Source organism: Pygocentrus nattereri, chromosome 25, assembly GCF_015220715.1.
Source record: "Pygocentrus nattereri isolate fPygNat1 chromosome 25, fPygNat1.pri, whole genome shotgun sequence".
In the NCBI taxonomy this organism is placed as follows: domain Eukaryota; kingdom Metazoa; phylum Chordata; class Actinopteri; order Characiformes; family Serrasalmidae; genus Pygocentrus; species Pygocentrus nattereri.
Genome location: NC_051235.1, coordinates 6,581,650 through 6,594,179, shown reverse-complemented (window position 1 = coordinate 6,594,179; position 12,530 = coordinate 6,581,650).

Sequence of the window (12,530 nt, the reverse complement as noted above, 5' to 3'; positions counted from 1 at the left end):
ATATACCAGTGGTGAACCGTGGTTATTAGAGCTACCCACTGTGGTAGTGGAGCCTGAGTAGGCTGCGAGCCATGAACACTTCCCACTGTGGTAGCAGATTTTGACTAGGCCATGGAATGCGGACCCTTCTCAATGCAGTGGCTGAGAAAAACGATGGGGACACTTCATTGCTGTAGTGGAGTCATGAGCTGAGGACACTTCTCACTGTGATAGTTGGGTTTGGCTGGGCCACGAGCTGAGGACACTTCTCACTGTGGTAGGTGGGTTTGATTAGGCCATGAGATGGGGTCACTTCTCACTGTGATAGTTGGGTTTGATTAGGCCACGAGATGGGGTCACTTCTCACTCTGATAGCTGAGTTTGGCTGGGCCACGAGCTGAGGACAATTCTCACTGTGGTAGGTGGGTTTGGCTGGGCCACGAGCTGAGGACACTTCTCACTGTGGTAGGTGGGTTTGGCTGGGCCACGAGCTGAGGACACTTCTCACTGTGGTAGGTGGGTTTGATTAGGCCATGAGATGGGGTCACTTCTCACTGTGATAGTTGGGTTTGATTAGGCCATGAGATGGGGTCACTTCTCATTGTGATAGCTGAGTTTGACTGGGCCATGAGATGGGGTCACTTCTCATTGTGATAGCTGAGTTTGACTGGGCCACGAGCTGAGGGCACTTCTCACTGTGATAGTTGGGTTTGATTAGGCCATGAGATGGGGTCACTTCTCATTGTGATAGCTGAGTTTGACAGGGCCACGAAACGGGGACACTTCTCACTGTGGCAGCCAATGTTGACTAGGCCAAAACCTGGGGCCACTTTTTACTATGGTAAGCAGTATTGACTAGACCATGAGCTGGGGACACTTCTAACTGTGATAGCTGAGTTTGCCTAGTTTGATTGTGCATCACAACAGTAGAGTTGAATGATTGTGAGCTGAGGACTTTGTACCATAGTAGCAAAGGTTGTGTTTGCCACAAGCTGGGGACTTCTCAGTGACACAGTTTTAGTGAGTCACAAGCCAGAGATCTATACATCAGATTGCAGTCGGGAGTTTTTCTCCCTGCCAGCTGTGGGAACTGACTAGTTAATATGGGACCATACCATGGATAAGCTTGTGGCCCCCCATGCCACCCCACCCCATTTGCCGATTTTTGACATAAGGATGACAGAACTTAGTGCCTTTGTCCAAGACAACCTTACATTTGAAACACTACAGACAGTGTATATGTGTATCTGCGTGTTCATTCCTTCAGGCATTTAGGGTCTATATGAGGGTGGAAGTAGGTGGAGTAGTCGTTTCATCCCAGAGAGGGAACGAGAAAGAAAGAGAGAGATGGATATGATTATACCATTAAGGAGTGAGAGATAAAGAGACAGATTCACTTTCAACCCTCAGCACTTGTAAGTGCTGCTCACGTGTGCAGTCAAGAGCCTGTGAAGCCCTGCGTGAGTGAGGTAAACTCCACACTGAGCTGCTTTTGATGTTTTTTTTTTAAACTTTACCTGTTGCGCACCTGGAGCTGGATCCTGTGCCAGATCTCATACATATGTGTTATTCTCTAAGGCAACAACAGTGGATGGAGGCAGAATCGGGGACTGTGTTTTTGGCAGGAGCTTTTTTTAGTCTGACTGGATTCTTTTAGCATGTTCTCATGTTTTGCATGTTAGTGGTGTACAAACACATCTGTACGTTGTGACCATTAATTATTATGGGAATGTGTTGTGGATAAGCTTGTGGTCCCCCATGCCATCCCACCCAGTTTGCTGATTTTTTTGACAATAAAAGAAAAGCTTTGTCCATTTCTCGGAAATGGACAAATAATAATATTTTATATTATTATAATAAGGATTGCCAGAATTCAGTGCCTTTTTGCCCATGACAACCTAATGTTTTGTAATTGTTTGAGTCCTGTCAGCTTTTTTTTTTTTTGGGGTGGGGTGGGTTTGGTCTCTCCAAGCCCATCTATACCTTCACCTCTGGCCTGTTGAGCTGCTGTGGTTGAATGCGCTCTATGCTTCAGGTAGACATCAAGCCTGTACAGAAAGCCACCTGTATGATATAGTGTACATTTTATAACAACCTTGCAAAACAGCTTCAGGCCTCGAGAAAATCATGTCTCAGCTCTCGTTTAGCAGGCGAAACTAGCCACTTCAAACAGCCTCAGGCCAAAGAAGATATCAGGCTAAGGTACTTCAGGTGGTAAAGTTTGCATGACATCCGCAATTCTTTTCTTTTTTTACTGGGTTAATTACAGTTTTATGTCCAAATTAAAGATGGCAATCAGAACTGGAATATTGGGACAAAACTCCAAAAGGTTAACTTTACAGGAGAAGTTAAAAAAGCAATGTGCAATTATGGGAGTTAATGTAACAATGTTTTCCAAGTCATTTTAAACTATTTCTTTTAGTCTATTCATCATGACATTTTGACACAATTTAAGGGTAACCAGACATTTCAATGTATGTAAAAAGTAGTGGACACGTTAATGCATGCCATTCATTTTTAAAAATAATCCTGAATGGTACAAATAAGAGCCAAATCAAATTGCTTGTTGTGAAATCTAAGATAATTCTTTGAATCGTTTCGTAAAGAATCGTAATATAATTGAATCATTCTGAGGTCAGAGATATGCACCTCTTGCAACTGTAGCTGCATCTGTAAGTGCTTTAAAACACGTGCACATATGCGTTACATGCTTGTACCTGCATCTCTGTCTCTTTTCCTCCCTCTCGTTTGGAACATCTGGTGGAACAGATGTTTATGGTGGAGTCCCTAAGGATTTATTATGTTTCTCTCTTCACCTCTCGCTCTCTCTCTCTCTCTCGCTCTCTCGCGCTCTCTCTCTCTCTCTCTCTCTCTCTCTCTCTCTCTCTTTCTTTAACCCTCATTCTGAGAGCCCCCCATAGCTGCCACTCAAAATATTCATCTCTCCCTTTCTCCCCTACCAGTATCCACTTTTTTCTTTGCTCTTTCATCTCTATCTGATTGCCTTTTTAAATTTTTTTTTCATATTTTCTATTTTTCTTTCATTTCTCATCTACTCAACTCTTTTTCACTTATATACTAATATATTCCTTCACTTATATACTCTTCTTTATTGATCTCTTAACCAGGGGTGCCCAAACGTTTTGCCTTGGGCTGCCAAAGTGTAATGTTTATGGTCGGCCGAGGGCTAAACAGACAAAACACCTAGCTAGCAACTCATTAGCTTTACATTTCTGGTTTGACTGCTTAGAATTATACGGTTCTGTTTGTGCTCAGTGCACTTAGATACCAACCCAATTCCAAAAGTTAGAACAGTATGTGAAATGGTAATAAAACAGAAAGCAGTGATTAGTGAATTCTGTTTGATCTGTGTTTATAACCATTTTTGATGCTTTATGAACTTTTTGTAAATAAATACTCATTGCAAATTTGAGGCCTGAAGCACATTCCAAAAAAGTTGGGACAGGAACACGTTTATCACTTGCCATGTTTGCATGCAGCCTAATAATCTGTTAATAATCCAACTAATAGTTCAATCAGAATAGAAAACGTCCATGTAAACACATCAAACAGAATAGACTTGATTATAATGGTGCGATGGAGGCCATTTGGAACACAGTTTCTATCCGATTGAATGAGGTGGGTAATCCTGTAAATAATCTGTTAAATAGAAGAATAATGTCCATGTAAACGCCTGTATCCGATTACATTCCCTATTGGAAAAGTACATTCTGCGCATGTGCGTCACAGTGAAAGTTTATAACGTTCAACATGGCGGAGAAGAAACTGCTCTGCAGAGGTGACAAAGTTCATGCTGTGATCTTTAAAAGACGGCGGTGGGACGGATGTCCAGCTTATGTGTCTCAGAACACGACATCTTCCTCTCTGCCTTCTTTAATAAAGATATGTGAAGGACGTTTTCCTGAGTCTGACATCATTATAAAGTCATTAAAAACACAAGCACTGCTCACTGCTGCTCATCTCACTCTGACTGGACTCATGTGATGGTCGTTGTCATGGTAACGTCTACACCGAGTGTTTCTCTATGCATACGTGTCATTTTGGATCAGATTACTTGTAGTGAGCATGTACACAGAGATTTTCCAGTAGATTGTTGAGTAAAGTGAGCATAAACACCTCAGTCTTAATCTATGATGTGAATGTATTCAGTCAGACTTGTAAATATCTTGGCATGTAAACACAGCCAGTGTGGGTCTTTCCTTTTAACCACACTTAATAAAAGTTTGGGGACAGAAGACACAAACTGATCCAGTCTTGAAAGGGGTAATTTTTTTGCCATTCTTCTGTTATACAAGTCAACTTACAAGCTTAGGAAGGCATGTTTTCTATGGGAGGCAGATCTGGACTGCAGGCAGGTCAGTCTAGCACCTGCACACAGCCATGCTGTTGTAGTAGAACGTGCAGCGTGTTTCTTGGTGTTGTCATGTTGAAATAAGCATGGATGTCCCTGGAAAAGATGACATTTAAAAGGCAACATGTGTTGCTCCAAAAGGTGTTCAATGTTAATTGTGCCTTCACAGATGTGCAGGTAATACCATCCCACTAATAACCCCAATACCAGGACAGATGCTGGCTTTTGAACTTTACACCGGTAACAGTCTGGATGGTCAACATCCATTATTATAAGTTAAATAAACTGACAGTTTGATTAATCAAATCAACATTTTCATTTCCAGTCCATCACATGAGCTTCAGAGAGGTCAGTGGCGTTTCTGGGCATTGTTGATTATGACTTCCACTATGCATAGTACAATTTTGTATATTTTATTTTATGACATTACACTATATGGTCTATCAAAATTACTTCAAAAATAAATTAATTTCAAAGACAAATGCAAAATTATGTAAAAAGTACATAAATTGTATAAAATAATCTCTTTGGCTCACTTTTCTTTAATTTTTCCTTTTTCTTTTCTTCTGTTCTCCTCTTTACTCTTCTCTACTCTAATTTTCTTTTCACTCTACTCCACTTGTATTCTTCTCATCTTTCCATTCCTCTTCTCTCATGTGCTCCCCAGCACATTCTTCAATGCTTCATAGTTCATCTCTCTCTCTCTCTCTCTCTCTCTCTCTCTCTCTCTCTCTCTCTCCCCTTCTCCCTCAAGGGGCTGTATTGATAATCAGGACTTGGAAGAGGAGTTTGGAAGTGACGGAAACAAGACCTCTTTCTTTTCTTACTCTCTGTGGTGTGTAAATGTGTGTGTGTGTGTGTGTGTGTGTGTGTGTGTGTGTGTGTGTGTGTGTGTGTGTGTGTGTGTGCTCTGTTTGCATGTAAACTGTCAACTACATTAAATATATGTAATGTGAATCTGCTGATCAGTCCACAGTGGTTCTTGAATGCTGCTTTATACAGTTACAGACCCCACACTGCAAACCAAACTTTGCCTCGGCTTCTGGGCTGTTTGCTGTGGCCATCAGGATTTTGTGGTCTTCCAGGGTCACGGAGGGGTGTTGAGGAGATTCTGAACCTGGTGAAGGGTGTCAGTGGCACTCTGGTGACGCTGGGGAGCCTGGAGGAGTTTTCTGTGTAGGTGGGGAGCATGGGTTGAATCATGGGAGGAGGCATTGTTCTGGAGGGCCCTGAGTGCCCCTCCCGATCCTGGGTATGGAGCCATGCAGTGCCAATGCAACACCACTGGCTCCGGGTGCTGGTGCACACCCAACATACCACTTCTGACACCATTATGACGTCAGGGGATCTCACCAGAAATTCACATGAGAGAAGGTTGGTGTCCATAGCGAAGCTTTAGATGAAAATTCAGCAAACAAATAGAAATCACGGAGGGCAAACAGCTCACATCTCCTTCACTGAAACTCAGTCTTGTTGCCCACTTCTCTCACACACACACACACACACACACACACACACACAGCCCCACCCTCCAGAATAGTCCACAGTGAATAAACACAGAACCTAATATGTACAAACTTTTTCCAAACACCCTACCTAACATTTTTTAACTAAATGGAACGCAGGCATGCTCTGATGCCACAATTGCATCAAAGATATGTATTGTAAACATTTTTTAAAAGTTTGTGTTGTGATACTAATGATTAATGTTAGGTCACTATAGGTCAATTCATCATTAAAGTCACAACAACCGGGAACTTGGTTCAGAGTGTTTATACCAATCTTGATACTTATTTGAGAGTTACTTTACCAAGATATTGGAAGAAAAACATCTAAATACTCAGTGTGTGCCTACATGTTCATTAGTAAACACTGCCAAACTATCTTCCGAACACTGTCGTCGTTGATGTCCCTTGTTTTGGTTGCTGGTATGCTGTTCAACCAGCATGACAGCACTTATTGCTTTTATGTGGATGACACATTTACTGTCAGTCTTTGGGTTTCAAATTAATTACGTTAGCTTTTCTGATCTTGTTTCCTGACCGTAGCTGAGGGTGAGAGGATCCTTTAAGCCTTTAAAGCTCCTAATGCGCTAGCTGCTTTGAGGTAACAGTCACTTTAGCATGCTTTTTCACTGGAAGTCATACTGAAGCAAGGTGGATTTCCAAAGCACAGAGGCATTTATTTCCATGCACTGAAATGGAACTATGAAGTAAAATATTAAGTGTTTGAAAAAATATTTAAAATGTTTGTATGATACTAAACACTGGTTTTATTTCAGACAGCCAGCCGTTTGAAATTGGAATGGAAAATGTAAGATATAAATATGATCAAGCATGGCTTAAACATCGCTGATCAGGCCTATCAGCACTATGTGGTCATGGCTAATAAGCGGCTTGATTGACAGCTCTATGTCCAACACTCCTAGCCTGCTCCGCCCCCTTACAGAACTAAGATCATTATCCAGCTTATGTGACGGTAACTGGGCGAAAAAAGTCACTGACGAAAAGAGTTGCAGACGACAAATGAACAAACCGACGGGTGAAGAATTCGACAAAGAGCTGTGTGTATGGACATGTAATGTATGTCAGTTTACTTTACAAAATAAAAGTCTGTGCATGCTTAAAATCTGTTTGAGAAGATTAAAACTAGTTAGACTTTATTTACAGGACAGTAATCTAGGTGGTCCAAGGGTGGACCAGCAGTGGATCTCATCAAGTAGTGGACCGATATATGCTTACTATCTGGGTACCTGTGACAGACTGGCGGGAGCACATGCTATGCAATGTAATGTTATGTGGACATGGCTGAAAGTTTTTTCTAAAGATTCCTCCTTGGCTGGTGCAGATCTTTCCCTTCATGATGTCAGACAGCTGGGTAACTATTAAACTCCATCTTGTTTTTACAGCCATGAACCGTGAATAACATAATGGCTATATTTTATCTGTCAGAATACTTTATTAACTAACAGTGTACAAATAATAGCTCTATGAGCATCGCTGTCATCACGGTCATCGCCGCAACATAACAGCGGTGGCTACTGTGACGTCAGTCAAATATGTCCTCAGCAGCGATCTTTGCAATGCCGCCGGGCAGTTATTTCCAGCCATACAATCAGATTACATCTCTTTGAATGGGACGAAACCAAAATGCTCAAAACTGAAGGCCGAATTACTGTTGCGAATACAGATTTGAAATCATTGACAAAATCAGACTGTAATGTGGTGGAGCGATGATGAGGCGGACGCATGTGCTGAGATAAGCGAGACTTATTATGGGCAAATCCATACTCGGGGTCTTGACAGTCCAGGGTCAAGGAGCCAATACGGGGGTATCGAGGGACAGACATAAACACAGACTGGAAACACCACAGGATCGAACAAAGACCACAAGATAATACAAAGACCAGCAACAACCTAGGACAAACACAGGGCTTAAATACAACGGGCTACCAAGACACAGGTGGCTAACCAAATGCAGGTGGAAGTAATCAAGGGCAGGGTCTAAAAACAAGGGGGCAGGACCAGGAAGAACTCAATGAAAACAAAAGCACATGGACAGGACTGGGAGGAGCCAATCGTGACACAGACGTAAACCTCATAAATATTTTGTAGTGTTCGACTCAGTAACGCACAAAAAGCATCTTTTATTGGGTTGTTATGGCTACTGTGCCAGTGCAGGTCTCCACAAGGGGGCTTTTGCTGCTGTCGCCACAATATTTTTGACCTTTCTTTGCTCACGTAACCAGCAAACTGATTGGCTGTTTGTGGAGAAAGGTGGGACTTTCTCCATAAACAGACACCATGTCGAGTGTTATGAGCTTTCACATTTCAACCAGTGGCCAGTCGCTTCACTTATAATGTCCCTGATAGTAGTGACACAGCACTGGGTTATAAATATGACCCAAATTGTGTTGTTTTTAAGCTTCCATTTCTTGTTATCTATGTAAGCCTTGTAGCTCCAGTGCAAAGCTAAACTTCAGACACCAAGCGTGGCTGACTGAGCACCTTTGTAAAAGCGTATAAATTGGATTCATGATCTAATTCAGTGCCTCTTTAACGTCCTCAGACAGCTCTAGCTGAATAGCGTTTTGTGGTAGCCTTCAACTGTGTTAGCTTTTAAAGCTCACTGAGGTGTCTTCTCATTTATCTTGCTGACAAACTACAGCAAAACCTCCAGAAGAGTCAGAGCTCGGCGCCACTCCGAGCTAAAGTTAGTGTGTGTATGCAGTATTAATATCTCTCTTCCTCTGTCTCTCCCTTTCTTTCTTCCTCTGTCCCCCTCTCTCTGGCGGATATGGTGATAGAGTAGAGCTCTTTATATAGCCACATGGAGACTGATGAGGACCGTTTTGTGTGTGTGTGTGAGACCGAGACAGACACATTCATTATAAGTAAGACACCTCGTGTGCAGGAGAGAGGCGATTAGCCCCAGCACTAATGATCACTTCATCACCTCTAATGGAGCTATCACAGTAAATCAGAGAGAGAGCGAGCAAACTTTCTAAGGTCATAGAGGGCGCTCTGGTAGAAGGGGACATGGAGCTAAAAAAAAACGGAATCCAAGGGAGAAAATAACAGGGCCTGTTCTGTACTATGCATGGGTTACATGCTAAAGTAGCATTGTGTGCTAATTATAGTTAAAAGCTGGATTAGCATTGCAAGATGATAACAGTTCCATGCTGATTAGAGTTACATGCTGAATTAGCTTTACTAATTTTAGCTCATTCATCCAGAAGAGCATTTGTGTTGGACTGATGCGCAGTCTCCATTCTACAACCCCAATTCCAATGAAGTTGGGACGTTGTGTAAAACATAAATAAAAACAGAATACAATGATTTGCAAATCCTTTTCAACGTATATTCAATTGAATACACTACAAAGACAAGATATTTAATATTCAAACGGATAAACTTTGTTTTTTGCAAATATTCACTCACTCTGAATTTGATGCCTGCAACATGTTCCAAAGAAGTTGGGACAGGGGCAATTAAAGACTGGGAAAGTTGAGGAATGCTGAAAAAACTCCTCTTTGGAACATTCCACAGGTGAACAGGTTAAATGGAAACAGGTGAGTGTCATGATTGGGTATAAAGGGAGCATCCCTGAAAGGCTCAGCCGTTCACAAGCAAGGACGGGGCGAGGTTCACCACTTTGTGAGCAACTGCGTGAGCAAATAGTCCAACAGTTTAAGAACAACGTTTCTCAACATGCAATTGCAGGGAATTTAGGGATTTCATCATCTACAGTCCATAATATCATCAAAAGATTCAGAGAATCTGGAGAAATCTCTGCGAGTAAGCGGCAAGGCAGAAAACCAACACTGAATGCCTGTGACCTTCGATCCCTCAGGCAGCACTGCATTAAAAACCGACATCATTCTGTAAAGGATATTCCCACATGGGCTCAGGAACACTTCAGAAAACCACTGTCAGTGAACTCAGTTCGTCGCTCCATCTACAAGTGCAAGTTAAAACTCTGCCATGCAAAGCGAAGCCACATATCAACAACACCCAGAAACGCCGCCGGCTCTCTGGGCCCGAGCTCATCTGAGATGGACTGACGCAAAGTGGAAAAGTGTCCTGTGGTCTGACGAGTCCACATTTCAAACTGTTTTTGGAAATCATGGACGTCGTGTCCTCCAGGCCAAAGAGGAAAAGGACTGTCCGGATTGTTATCAGCGCAAAGTTCAGAAGCCAGCATCTCTGATGGTGTGGGGGTGTGTTAGTGCCCATGGCATGGGTAACTTGCACAACTGTGAAGGCCCCATTAATGTTGAAAGGTACACACAGGTTTTGGAGCAACATCTGCTGCCATCCAAGCAACGTCTTTTTCAGGGACGTCCTGCTTATTTCAGCAAGACAATACCAGGCCACATTCTGCACGTGTTACAACAGCGTGGCTTCGTAGTAAAAGAGTGCGGGTACTAGACTGGCCAACCTGCAGTCCAGACCCATCTCCCATTGAAAATGTGTGGCGCATTATGAAGCGCAAAATACGACAACAGAGACCCCGGACTGTTGAACAACTTGTACATCAAAGTTGTACATCAAGCAAGAATGAGAAAGAATTCCACCTACAAAGCTTCAACAATTAGTGTCCTCAGTTCCCAAACGCTTATTGAGTGTTGTTAAAAGGAAAGGTGATGTATCACAGTGGTAAACATGCCCCTGACCCAACTTCTTTGGAACATGTTGCAGGCATCAAATTCAAAATGAGTGAATATTTGCAAAAAATTCTGTATTCTGTTTTTATTTATGTTTTACACAACGTCCCAACTTCATTTAATTTGGGTTGTAATTCATCCCAAAGGTGTTTGATGGGGTTGAGGTCAGGGCTCTTTGAGGGCCAGTCAAGTTCTTCCTCATCAATCTCACCCAGCCATGACTTTACGGACCTTGCTTTGTGGAACAGTCCCATATCATTATCCCTCCTCCACCAAACATTACAGTTGGTGCAGTGTAGACAGGCAGGTAATGTTCTCCTGGCATTCGCCAAACCCAGACTTGTCCATCAGACTGACCGATAGAGAAGCGTGATTCATCACTCCATAGAATGGGTTTTACACATTACAATTACGTGCTGATTTACAGTTACTTGTCTTACATTTATGCATATTATTGAAAAATAAACTTGTACAACGTGTGCAATAAGGGGGCATCTAACCCTCTGTTTTTTCTTCCATGCTAAAAAATAAAATGCTGCTATTTTAACACAACAGACTGATCCAGTCCTGTTCTAACCAGAAAGAGGAAAGTGGAGGGACAGAGAATAAGTGGACATATGAACAAGGGGAAATAGGAGTTAGGGATAGATGCAGAGTTAGCAAAGAACAGAAAGACATGGCAGAGAGGAAGAGAGGGAGGAGGGGTGAGAATCATATTAAGAAGCACAGCTGACTGTGCAGATGCCAGAGTAGAGACTTTCTAAGAAAATAACGTCACTCTCGAAAGACTTGAGAAAAACAGGGACAAGAGACATGAAGACACTAGGGGATTATATGTTTATGCAGGTTTAAAATGGGAATATTTTGAAATTATATGTTTGAATATATATTTACAGTTGGTACTTCATGCTCGCAGTGAGGTCTGTTTACAATAAAACCATGCAGTACAAAAAGTGCTTGGACCCCTAAAAATAAAACTGCACATTCATTGTGGTTTTTATCGAAATGAAGGAAATGACAGCAAAGCAAGAAGTAAACGAGGATGTTCATTATTAACTTAACATATTATCTCATCACAGGGTGGCCACAAGTCAGTCTTTCACAATACATGCCTCCCAAATGACGCGAATGTGAGTTATTTCTGAGGGAGCAAAATGCCGTCAGCTATCTCAGCTCAGATCAGAAAACAAACACCTTGCCATAAGTCTCTGTGATCTGTTCTTCTGGTCTAGGTTTGAATGGACCAAATGTCTGTTTGGGTTAGTGTTAATTTAGGAATGGCTTCTGTTTAGCCCAGGTTTAAACTGAGCCACGATTCATTTTGTCCAGGGTTTTATTTGGGCCAAGGTTTCGTTTGGGCTGGTATACATTTGGACCAGAGTTTTGTGTGGTGCAGAATTAATTTAGGGTTCAGCCAAAAAAATCTGTATTTCAAATACATCTTATAATGAAATATCCTGGATCTGGGTTCTACCTGTGCCATTATGTATTTGGGCCTCTTACTTATTTGGGTGAGGATCTTTTCTGGGCCAGAGTTTTGATTGTGGAAGTATTTATTTGCTCTTGGGTGTTTTGAGCTGTGATTCTGTTTGGGCCGGTCTTCATTGGAGCTCAGGTTCTCTTTGCACTATGACTCTGTTTGGGCCCAGTCTTCATTTGAGCTCAGGTTTTTTTGGACCAAGATTCTGTTTGGGCCAATCTGCATTTGCACTCAGGCTCTTTTTGGACCACGATTCTGTTTGGACCAGTCTTCATTTGGGCTTAGGTTTTATTTAGATTGTGGTTCTGTTTGGGCCAGTCTTCAATTGGTCTTGCGTTCTACTTGGATCTTGACTCTGCTTGGGCCAATTTACACTTGAGCTCAGGTTCTGTTTGGACTAAGATTCTCTTTGGGCCAGTCTTCATTTGGGCTTGGGTTCTTTATGGACTATGTTTCTGTTTGGGCCAGTCTTTAGTTGGACTAATGTTCTATTTGGACTCTGATTCTGTTTGGGCGAGTCTTGATTTGGGCTC